Source organism: Cavia porcellus, unplaced genomic scaffold (genome assembly GCF_034190915.1).
Source record: "Cavia porcellus strain 051 isolate PalLab524CR breed Dunkin Hartley unplaced genomic scaffold, mCavPor4.1 scaffold_18, whole genome shotgun sequence".
NCBI lineage: Eukaryota > Metazoa > Chordata > Mammalia > Rodentia > Caviidae > Cavia > Cavia porcellus.
Window position 1 is genome coordinate 54,077,117 of NW_026947501.1, and position 11,706 is coordinate 54,088,822.

An 11,706-nucleotide genomic window follows, 5' to 3' on the forward strand; every position below is an offset into this window, starting at 1 on the left:
CCCTAAATTTTAATTTCTGGCTTCCTTGGATTTTATTCCGGGGTCCGAGTTATCACACCATCGGGGAGTGGGATCCAGCCTCTTTGGCGAAGTTCTTCTCAGTTCAGCACGCCTCTCAAGGGATCACCATTCCTTAAGAATGACAGCCGTGCGGGCCAGGTCCGAAACCTCCCAAGGGCGACACCCTGGGCTCACCATGGCTTTAACTCAAGCTGAGTCTCAGTCTTTCCGCTGGGTGCTTCAAAGCGTGCAATCTCCGCGTTCTGGCTCAGGGTGGGACGGTCCCAACGCAACTGCAGTCAGGGAACCGGAGGAGTTCAGCGCTGACCCCAGACCCGTTTCCCCTGCGTGGTCGCAGCCCGGCGGGCGTCCACCTTCCGCTTGGCTTGGTCTGCGGGTTGCGCGTCTGGGGGAGGCAGAAGTCGCCCAAGGCTGGGCGGGTTTGCAATGACTCCGCGGAGCCGAACGGGGCACAGCCAGAGGTTGCCAGCACTGGTGCGGGTGAGCGACCCTTTTGCCTCCATCCCCATGGCCTTTGACTTTTTTCTGTTGTTGTTTTTTCGTGTGTCACAATTTAAGAATTCTTTTTGGTCTTTATTTTTAATAAGACTTATACTCCAGGAGCTTTCTGTCTGGTGTTCACAGTATTACTGCTCTGTGCTGCCCCCACCACCTCAGCGCTTCACCCCAGCCACCACCAGGCAGGCTCTGCCCTGGATCTCTCTGCATGGCTCTTTTCCTTCCCATTCCTGCAGGGAGAAGTAAATTCTTGAATTTATTTTCGAAAAGCAGCAATCCGTGTCCATGAGCTGGCCGTGTCGGAAAGGGACCTGTGCCCCAGTGAGCCTCTTCCGGGATGCCAGTATTGGTGACCTGTCACTGCCCCCCAAGCAGGTCCCCAGGGCAGGACCTGTCTGGCCAGAAGGGGCCCTGAGTAAGTCCTCTCTCATCCTGGGCACCTTCTAGCTTGTCACATGGCCCCACTGGGCACCGAGAGGACGTCTGGCTTCTGAAGAGGTTTATGGGGAACTGAGCCTCGAAATAGGATTGAGAGGTCTCACTGGCAAATCCAACCAAAGCTGCCTTACACTTTCTCTGGGTGTAAAATAACCCAACTTCATACTGTTTTTAGCAGGCCCCGTGTACTTCATTACTGATTTCAAACTTTTGTTGCAAAACTCAGCACATAGAGGCCTTTGGCTTTTGGAGAGAGGCGGGCTCCTGGTGCTGTTCGAGACCCAACAGTTTTAATCCTCCCTGGAGAAGGCATGGGGGGAAAAACTCTGGAAAGAGGCTATGGAGGACCAGGAAGGCATCTTCACCAAAGCCAAGGCCAAAGCCAAGAGGGCTAGTCCCTGTCGTTATCCCTGTGACCTTATCTCATGAGGACCCCTTAGCTGGATGGACAGGTTTTTCTCTTTTTAGACACTCACTATGTAACGTAGGCTGACCTTCAACTCCTGGCAATCCTCTTGCCTCAGCCTCCCGAATGCTGGGATTACAAGTGTGCTCCCCGCATGGATGTACATTCACCTTTTTAACCATACGCTTCCCTGCAGGCCCTCATCTCCACCTGCCATCTCCTTCCCTACCCATGGTACCCTTGGCAGCTACCCAAGGCCCTGGCGGTGGGAAGTGCTCAGTAAACTAGTTCAATGCTAGGAGCGCCGAGGCGGAAGTAGAAGGACCCTGTTTGAACGTGAAGAGCATCAGTGATAGGAGAGGGTGCTTCTCCCTTTCCTGGGCCACTTGCTCATGTCTAGGATCATAGCTTGGTTTCAGCAGGACATGAAAATGTAACCCCGGCCAGTCACCCCGAGTCATGTCAATCTTCCTAGTCACCTAGTGGGTGTGATCTTGCATGCTGGTCTGAGCTGGATCTGGGGCTCCTGTCACAGTGGAAGGTGGCCTGGAGCAGTTTCTACAAAGTAAACACTGGGGAGTAAAACTGCCGCCCAGCCCAAGTCAGAAGCCACTCCTGTCTGGCTTGTGTGAGGTGAAGCGGCACCCACGGGTTCAGGGAAAGACCTGTGGGCAGGAGAATCAACCGCAGCTGCAGTCAACATTTGCGGCTGGTAGGATGAGCTGCTGCTGAGGCTCGGCAGGGTCAGCAGCAGCCGTCTAAGGCCACACTGCTGCCGAGGCTGGACCTGAAAGGTATGGCCTCCAGAGCTGCTCGGAAGCACCTGATGAGGCCAGTGCCTCAGATGGGCAAGTGCTCTAGGCAGAGCTTCAGGGGCCTCCCATGTGTGGGCTCTGTGTTCACCCCAGGCTTGTCTCCTGAGGCATCTCTGCCCAGTTGACAGAGCTCTGGACCTTTCTTCTCTTCCCCGGGACACAAAGAACTTAGGGTCATCATCTAGGGTCTGGGTGGGGGGGGGGAGTGCAAGCCTGAGCTCTGAGAGCTACTTGGAGCTGGGCCCCTGCCCCAAAGGGTTCTCTGTTTGTATAACGGTGGCCCCTGGCCAGGGATTTCCAGGGATGGCATAAAGTACTGAGGGCCCCTGCTGGGCAGACCCATGAATGACACCACAGCTGCCCCAGCCTCAGGGGGAGGGAAGGTAGCCTGTCTGGGGCCCACTAGGGATCAGAGCAGCCACAAGTGCTTGGTTCACAAGACCTCCTTTGCCCCGCAGAGCCCTCGGGTAGGTATCTCTCCTCCAAGCAGGCTCAGGGCGGGAGGTAGTTGCCCTAACCATTTGTTGGTCAACCAGGCCTCTGGTCAACAAGGCAGGCCCTGTCCTCACTACCTTAATGCCAACTGCACAAAAGCCAAAAGTCTGAAAACCACAAGTGACAGCTGCTCATCAGAGGGCCCAGTGATGGGCCTAGAGGGTACCCTGTGCCCTGCTGCCTCCTGTGACCATGAGCCACAGCCTCATCCTACTTTGTTTTCTGAGTCCCTTCTGGGGCCAGGTTCTGTGTGCCAGGGCCGTGTGGTTCCAGGGCCATATGGTGCTCTGCCACTTTCTGAGAAGGCCGTCAGCAGGCTCCAAGGTACCTGCCAGTGTCGGGGTGTCTTGAGATGGAGGTGTGAGTGGCGGAGACAAGTCTCTGCTCCCTCAGAGAGTTCTGTGCAAAGACAACCTCAAGGTCAAGTTGGTGCAGTCCTGGCCAGGCATTCTCTAGGCTGGGTTTGCCCTGGGTGGGGTGGTGTCTCAGTTTGTTTGGGCTGTCCTTACAAGCCACTTCACCAGGGCGGCCTAGAAACAACAGGAAGGAGATTCTCATGGTTCTGGAGGCCACATGTTTGAGATCAGGGCCCTGGCACATGCGACCCCCGGGGAGGGTGTATTTCCTGGCTCATGGGAGTCCCCTCTGGTTGTGTCCTCCCCTGGGGAAGTGGTGAGGGGTCTCTCAGGCCTCTTTTATAAGGTGCTAATCTCATTCATGGAAATGGTCTCTGCTCTCATGACCCAGTCACCTCCCTGGGGTCTCAGCAGCTGACACCGTCACTCTGGGGGTCAGAGTCCAACTTGTGAATTTTAGGAGGACGTCAGCACTCCGACCACAGTCAGTGACACAGGGACCAGTGCTCCTCCAGCGAAGGTGAGGTGGGCAAGGGCTGCATCGAGGGGTCCTCATTTCTGGGCACTTCTCGGGTGGCAGGGCTATGCCCTGCTTTCCACCCCTTGCCCCATCAGCCCAAGTAAAGTAAACTCCAGGTGGGGGAGAGACCACAGGGAAGGGTGGACACAGACTCTGCCTTTCTGAGCTGACCACAGTGTACAAGAGACAGCTAACGATCTAACATACATGTGTGACAATGTTTGGCACTGGATACCGAATACAGGGGGCCCCAAGAGCTTCCACCAGCACAGCCGTCTGGGTCCTGGGTGGGGACCTTCTGGAGGAAGTGTCCCTTGAGCTTGTGGGCAGTGATTAAGCAAGTGAAAGGGAAGAAATTTCCTGTTTCAGGGACAGAATTTCTAGTGTTATAGCCAGGCAAGTTCGGCAGAATATAGCAGGCAGCCAGAGAGCCACTGGACCCATGACAGAGTCTGACCAGGTCTTGGTCAGATAAGTGGAAACTTGATGTTAAGACGTAACAAGAACCAGTACACTGTGGGATGTGATACATCTTAAATTAAATTTACCTCTTGGAACTCCAGGAACTTTGAACTCTGACAGGCCAAAGGATTGTTTGTTCTGGAGGAAGTCTCGCTAAAGCATGGTGTAAAGGGAAATGAAGCCAAAACCTAGTCCCAGAGGAGGGCTGTTGGGACCTCACCAGATGCCTTGCTGAGATACGTCGGTAAACAGGGAGGCCAGATGCAGACAAAGATGGTCCCTGAGATAGTTAAGCAGTGAAGTTCTCACCCATCTGTACTTCACCCCTGCCATTTAGAAAAGACTTTAATAAATAGCCAGAAAATACTATGATCCAGGCTTTAGTCCTAGAGGCTATGCCCCTTCCCTCATCCCGTAAATTTGTCTCTCTTTTCTTGTCATCCACCGACACCTCATTTTTGGGACCTGTCCCTCATAGAAACCAACAGTGGACAAATAAGTCCAGAATGCAGCCAGCAAGGGGCTACATGGCCATCGTGACAACTTCTGCTCCTATCGATCTGGAAAACTGGTTGCTTTCTCATTTGCGCTTTTGGTAACCCCTTGGGCAGGACAGAGGCCGAGAGGCACCTGCAGACATGTGCTTGCCTCAGCTCTTCACAGGTCCAGTTCTGGTTGAAGAAAACTTCTCCTGTCTTTTAGGCTGAATTTGTTGGCATGGAACGGTCTGAGCCCTGGTCATCTTTGACGTAAAATCTCTTAGAGTCCCCATGGCAACCCACTTTCTGGTCCCTTCCTGACTCTGGGGAGCTATTTCTCTCTTCCTTCTCAACGTTCCTCCTTTGTCCTTGACTTCATTGTTGGACTTGGCGAGATACAGACTGAGACTGCGCTGTTATACCAGGTTTGAGAGTTCACATGAGCAGACTAGTGAGCTTCGGAGGTGCTGGTGGGGTCAGGGAGAAGGCGGACTGTGAACAGCCCAGGGCAGAAGGGAATGGGCACAGAGAGGGAGTTCTGGGTAACAGGAGGCCGGGAATGGTGTTGGCTGGGGACACTGAGGTGGGCTGCAAGGCTGTGTTGAATTGGGACGTGCAGAGAAGAGAGAGAAAGGAAGCTGGGCCTGGTGGTGCACTCCTGTAATCCCAACCCTGGGGAGGCTGAGGCAGGAGGATCGTTGCAAGTTTGAGACCAGCCTATGCTATAAAGTGAGCCCAAGGCCAGCCTAAACTGCATAGCGAGACCCTGTCCAAAAAAAAAAGGGGTGGGGTGGGGGTGGATGCCAGATCTAGGGAGCAGCAGAAAAGTCCTGGAGGCAGGAAAGTCCTTGATTTGCACCTGGGGTGATGGTTCTGGGCAGAGCTGGAAATAACAGGGGAAGCTGGCCTTGGGGAGGAGAGGCAGAAGTCCCAGGATGGGAAGTGAAGCTGAGTTTAGCCTCAGGGGTGGTGGCCTTGCCTCTTCCTGCTCACCACCTGCCCAGCAGGTCGTACAGAGAATTTGACTTAAGTTGGCCGAAACTTCAGTAAAGCAGGAGCAGGGCCGGTCCTGAGACCCGGGAATGCAGTCCAGGCAGGTTTGGGGCTGGGCGGGCTTGCCCTGGTCAGGCCCCATTCCTGGTGGTTTCACCCCCAGTGCCCCTCAGATAGCCACTGTCACACAGCAGGCTCCTGAAATGGCTGGGAGGGTGCTGAGGAAGAGCCCAAATTTAGTGGAACGACCTTGGCCCCAGGTTTTCACTCCGAAGTTCACTCCAAAGGCCTCCTGGAGAACTGGCTCCCTGTTGATGGCCAGAAGTAGCCTGCTCAAGAAGTTATGGCCCTCCCTACAGGTCAGGGGACGACAGAGGAAACCTCTGACCTTAGCAGGGTGCTCGATGGCTGCGGATTCTCCTTGGCATTCCTGTTTTCTCTTGGCAGAAGAATAGTGCAGGAACGATACCTGGTTTCTCCAAATCAAGACAGCTATTTTCACCTCTGTTTATTATTTGCAGTGCTGAGAACTTAGCAACTCAGGGCCTTTTCACTGAGCCAACTTCCTGATTTTTTTTTTTTTTTTTTTTTTGAGATAGAGTCTAGCTAAATCACCGAGCCTGGGCTTGAATTTGTGATCTTCCTGCCTCAGCCTCTGAGGGTACTGGGATTACAGGCACGCATCATGCCCTGCTTCTGCATATTATTATTTTGGAATTTATTTAGAAGCAAAGCCATCATCTCTCTTCACTTCTGTTTCACTGAAGTGCCATAATACATTCATTCAGCCTTAAACAAATTCTCCAAGGGCCACACCCACGATATCTGGGCCTGGAGAGCTGGGCAGGGTGGGGAGATGCATGCCTGGGAGGTGGTGGTGAGGCTAGGCACACTCAGGCAGTCCAGGGTGGGGACCACAAAGGCCTTTACCAAGGCCAGTGCGAGTCTTCTCTAGGGAGCAGCCGATCACAATGTCTCTTCAGGCCTTGGAATGCTTGGGTGGAGCAGAGCCCCAAGAAATGAAAATGGTACCAGGTCAGAGATCTACGAACTGAGGCCAGGGACATCGGAGCTCAGGAGCAGCTTGAAATCGGAAGACGTAATTAAGCCATAAAAAACTCAGACCTGTAGAATATGGAAACTTGCTGCTGGAGAGCCTGGTGTGTTTCCCTGGAGAACCTCGGGAACTGGCTGGTCTCTGGGTGCCTGGTGCTTAGTGTGAGGCACTTAGCTTAGTGGTATCTGGTGCCATCTGCAGTGGGAGCCCATGGAAGTTCAGGGAGAGGGTGAAAGACAGGCAGAAGAGTGACAGGGAAGAGCAGGTGACTTCGAGAAAGCCCAGGAAGCTCACAGGCACCACGGGCTGTGTCCTACTGGATTCCTAAACCAGTGTGTCCTGGGGGAGGGGGGATTGGCTTCTGTCACTGTAAGTGGATGCTTTTCCAACTGTGGGGTTTAAGCAAAGAGAAAAGAAGAGCTCTTGGCCGCATCTAGTCCTGGTCTATGACTCAGCGCAGCCAAGCCTAGGAAGGGAGGGACCTTGCCACTGCCCCACCTAGGTGATGGAGGAGGCTCACCTTGGAGGTGTGGAGGGGGAAACAGGTTCAGATGAGGCGGTGGCCTCAACCAAAGCTCAAGGGGAGGAGGCCTTGCCAACTGCAGAAATGGCCACTATATCTCGGAAGTGGTTCAGATGAATCATCTCTGCATCCCCTGCCAGATCTGTCCCCTCCCACACCTGTTACCTCCAGACCCAGTGTGTTGCTGAACTCATCCCTCGAATTCCCACCATCTCTCTGAACCACCACTTTCCAGATCCTATCACGTCCCAGAGCCACCATTTCCTGAAACTGCTTTAAAACTCAGGGAGGAAAGATTCCCAGTCCGACTCGGTTCCCTGAGACCTGTACTCCTCTCCCTGCTGCTCCTACCCTGACCAGTGGTTCCTATGGGGGAAAGGACCACTCAGTCCAGGACGGCCTTGTGACCAGGACATTGCCAGACACAGGGGATCTGTGTCCAGCCTGGAGCACCACACCAGGGTGAAGGGGGACAGCAGACACCCATGCGCTGACTGGGGGATGGCAGGAGAAGGTCCTTTGGCGTGAAAAGAGAAGCTGTGGGCCACTGCATAAAGCATAACCTGTAATGTTATGCTTTTAGTGTGAGTTTTCGTGAGTGCATAAATAAATAAGCACTTGGAAAGGCAGAAGCCACACCACCCCCAGTATGGGTGGGATTGGTGAGGGAGAGGTGGGACCGTGGCCAAGAGAGCAGTGCACAGGATGCAGAGAATCATAATTAAAAATCCCCATCATAACGCCAGGTATGGTGGCACATGCCTGTAGTCCCAGCTCTCGAAAGGCTGAGGCAGGAGGATCGTTTGGAGTTCAAGACCAGCCTGAATTTAAGTGAGCTCAAGGCCATCCTAAAGTACATAGTGAGACCCTGTCTCAAAAAGACAAAAACAGAAAAAAAAATCCCAATGCAACAAAAGCAGCCCACTGGCCTGAGAGGTCCCCCTGTTTCCTGTGCTGTCTAGGAGTTGCTGGTGGTGGGCAGGAGACCTTGGGCCTCAGAGCTCCCCATTTCTGGGAATGTCAGTTTCCCCCTGCAAGAAAGAATCTACCCTTCAGGCACCAGGATGTGGGTGGGGTCTCTGTTTCCTCGCCCTCCCATGGGTCCAATCTTGAATTCTCCTTTAGAGAGGTTGCAGAGCCCCAGGACTGCACAGTAACCTTGAGACCTGACTGAAAACTCCCTTTGCTGAGCAACTTTTGGACAAGTGGTTTGACTTCTCTGTGCATCAGTTTCCTTTCTAAACATGGTGAAACTAACTTCGCTGACCTGGTCCAGGGTCCCATGCAGCTGATTCTAAGCCTAGAAGGCTCCATTTGGCTTTTAGGACAACTTCTGGCTCCTGCTCTGGCACCACGGCTGTGAGGGGCGGGTACCTTCACCCACTGTGCCACAGTGTCTGTGGTCCTGGGTGCCCTGCCACTGCCCCGCCCGGTACTGTCTGAGGGCCGCTGCTTCTGGTCTGGTGCCAGCCCTGTCTCGAAGTTCCTCCTCCTCCACATATCTAGCGGTGCACAGAATGGGCTTCTGTCTTTCTTCCGGTGGGACAATGTAAACGGGAATGGTTGTTACAAAGCACATGACTGCTAACGGCTTAACATGCCTGCTGCATGCCTGATAGACATGCTTCCATGAGCTTGCTGTGTCCCACATACTACCAAATCCAACTGCCCAGCAGTGGTCTTCAGCCACCCTCTTTATTCAGCTTTCCTGACCTGTGTTTTGATGAACAGTATTTTGGTCTAGTTTTTTTTTTCCCCCTTTTAAACATAGTAGAATTTACCAGGCTTCTTGCTGATGGTTTGTTTTCTGCGTTCTAAGAAATTCTCCCCTCTCCTAAAATCATAGTTTCTCTCTCTCTCTCTCTCTCTCTCTCTCTCTCTCTCTCTCTCTTAGGACTTTAATCCTTTTGGAAATGATGTTTGTACACGGTGAAGGTAGAAATCAACTTTTGTTTCTTTATAGGATCTATTAATTTTCCCAGCGATGTTCCCTGAATTTTTCAGTCCTCTCCCACTGCCTAGGCACCTGCTCTCAGATGCCTGAGACAGGGCCCACATACAAGGGCTTGATACCTCCTAGGAGGGCAACTGGGTGAGTTGGGGAGAGGGGGAGAGAAAATTCCCTCATATGGTGTTTTTTCCTCTTGAAACTTTATTGCAGTTAAATAATAAAAATAGTGTTTTGTTTTAAAAATTGAAAAAGGGAAGAGCTTTGTCCCACGATCCCATGCTACTCCCGGCAAGTCCATTTCCACCAGAAGCCAGTAGGCTGGATGGCGGAGGACTTCAGTTGCGTGGACCTAGAGCACGAGTTTAGGGGGCTCGGTTCTGCCTGTTCTTTCTGAATTAAGGCAGCATGGTAATGACACGTTTTGACAGCTGAATAAGGAGAACGGCTCAGAAGTATAACAGGATTATGAGCTAAGGCCACAGCAAGCTCGGGAAGCACAATCAAGTCCCTGACAACCAGGTAAGAAAAGCTCTTTCTGCCCCTTTTGCACTCTATCCAGGCTGCTGGGATTAGTGCAGTGCCAATCCAGTCAGTAGACTGAGCCAACAATCACCCACCTTAACCCCAGCATTGCACCAAGAAGAAATCACACACTGTAGACTCAGCCATTTCCCAAAAAGCCCTACGACTGCATGAGGCTTCGGGGGGACATCTAGACACAAACCATAACAGTATTTATCATGACACCTCATTATCTGAGCTAAAAGCCTTTGCAGGTTTGCTGTATATTGGGAGGCTCTATCCATGTCACCAGAATCGAAAGGATTTATGAAGAAGGGACAGATGTGGCATTGAGATGTTTAGACAACAGTGACATCAAGAGATTTGCATTCCTTCAAAATTGCCTGTGTTTTGATAACAAGAAGACCTGCCAAGAAAGAAAATAAATCAGACAAATTGGCTATTTGCTCATTTTTTGAAAGTTTTGCTTTGAACTGTCAAGCACTTTGCATACCATTCAAAAATACATGATACTTGGCAAATAACTTGTATCATTTCATGGTTGTTGTAAATTTTGGCAATGTTGCCAAATAAACCTTCCAACTATGGTATAAAAATATATGCCCTGGGGGCTGGGGATTTAGCTCAGCGGCGTAAGCGCCTGCTTTGCAAGCAGGCAGTCGCGAGTTCGATCCCTGGTACTGATAAAAAGGAAAAAGACAAAAAAAAAAAAAATATATATATATATATATATATATATATATATATATATATATATATGCCCTGGTAGACCATGAAGACATTTTACAACACCTTGAGTTTAGAAATGTATCATGGAACTCAGCTACCAGGTTTTTATGCAGGTGGTAATAAACAGTAGGACATTGTGGACAGACTTGTTATACCAATTTCAAAAAGTAACCAAAATGTCACATTTGACAATTGATGTTACATTTGCTAAAAGAACACCAGTAGTGAGAATTGTGCTACAAAAAGGGAAGATTCCTCCCAGAATGTTGTAATTTCACAGTAGAGATATGTCTAGCACAATTTTTGGATGTTAGAAAGATATAACATTGGCCTTTTATATGGCAAAGTAAAACAAACCAGTATTGATACTATCAGGTGTAACATCACAAAAACTTTCTAACGGAACAGCAAGACCAGAGAGATGTCAAGTATAGCCTACCAAAAAAGAATACAGAAAAGCAAAACACCTGTGCTAGTATCACTGTAGGTGATTTTGTATATGCAGCATCGCTTTTCATGTGTGAAGGCTGCCTTAGGTGTCATAATTGAAGTAAAGATTATTTTTATTGTGGAATTTTATTTGTATTTTCACTGTAGTTCATACAGGAATTTAATTCTGTTGCTTTTTAGATGCGGTAAACAAACAGTCGGTGTGGTGTGGCTGGTTGCGGCCCCTCCAGGGGGAGAACCACCGGCGTCTCCTGAGATCCGCACCATGTTGGATCTTTTCTTTCATTTATTGATTGATTGATTGATTGTCTTTTTCCTTTTTATTGGTACCAGGGATCGAACTCATGACTGCCTGCTTGCAAACCATGTTGGATCTTAGGATGCTGGGAAACCAAGCAACCAGCCTGCCTCCCTGCTAAGCAATAGTGAGCCTACTGGTGCACGGGCTGAGAGTCAATCATCCTACTTCTCCTACCCGCCTTTAGCAAATGGGAACCAGAAATCTGAGAGTCTCCTGGGAGGCTGACCATAGCAAATAAGGGGGATTTTCTTCTACTATCTCTTTGAAGGCAAATATTTTTATTACTGTTTTGCTTTATTCTGATTAATGGTACTGCTCTATTCAATATTCTGTTTTGATAAGTTAAAAAAACCCAAAAAACTCCAAACAGTCGATGTTGAAAATGTTGCTGTTTATTATAAACACTCAGTAAATATTAAAAAATAATACATTATTTTATTTTCCTGTTAAGTGCATGTTGCTTAATATAATAAAACTCATAAAATTAAAATAAATAAATCATTAATACAAATATGCTCCCCAAATAAGTATGGGTGTTAGAAACTCACCTTACCTTCCTTTTCAGGAAACCTTAAACATAGTCAGTGTGAGGTGTGACTTGGTCAGGGAGTCTTGATTTAAGAGAGATTAAGGTCTGGGGCATGATAGCAATCTGTTTAGGAGTTTATTTGCTATGTTGCAAATTTAAAG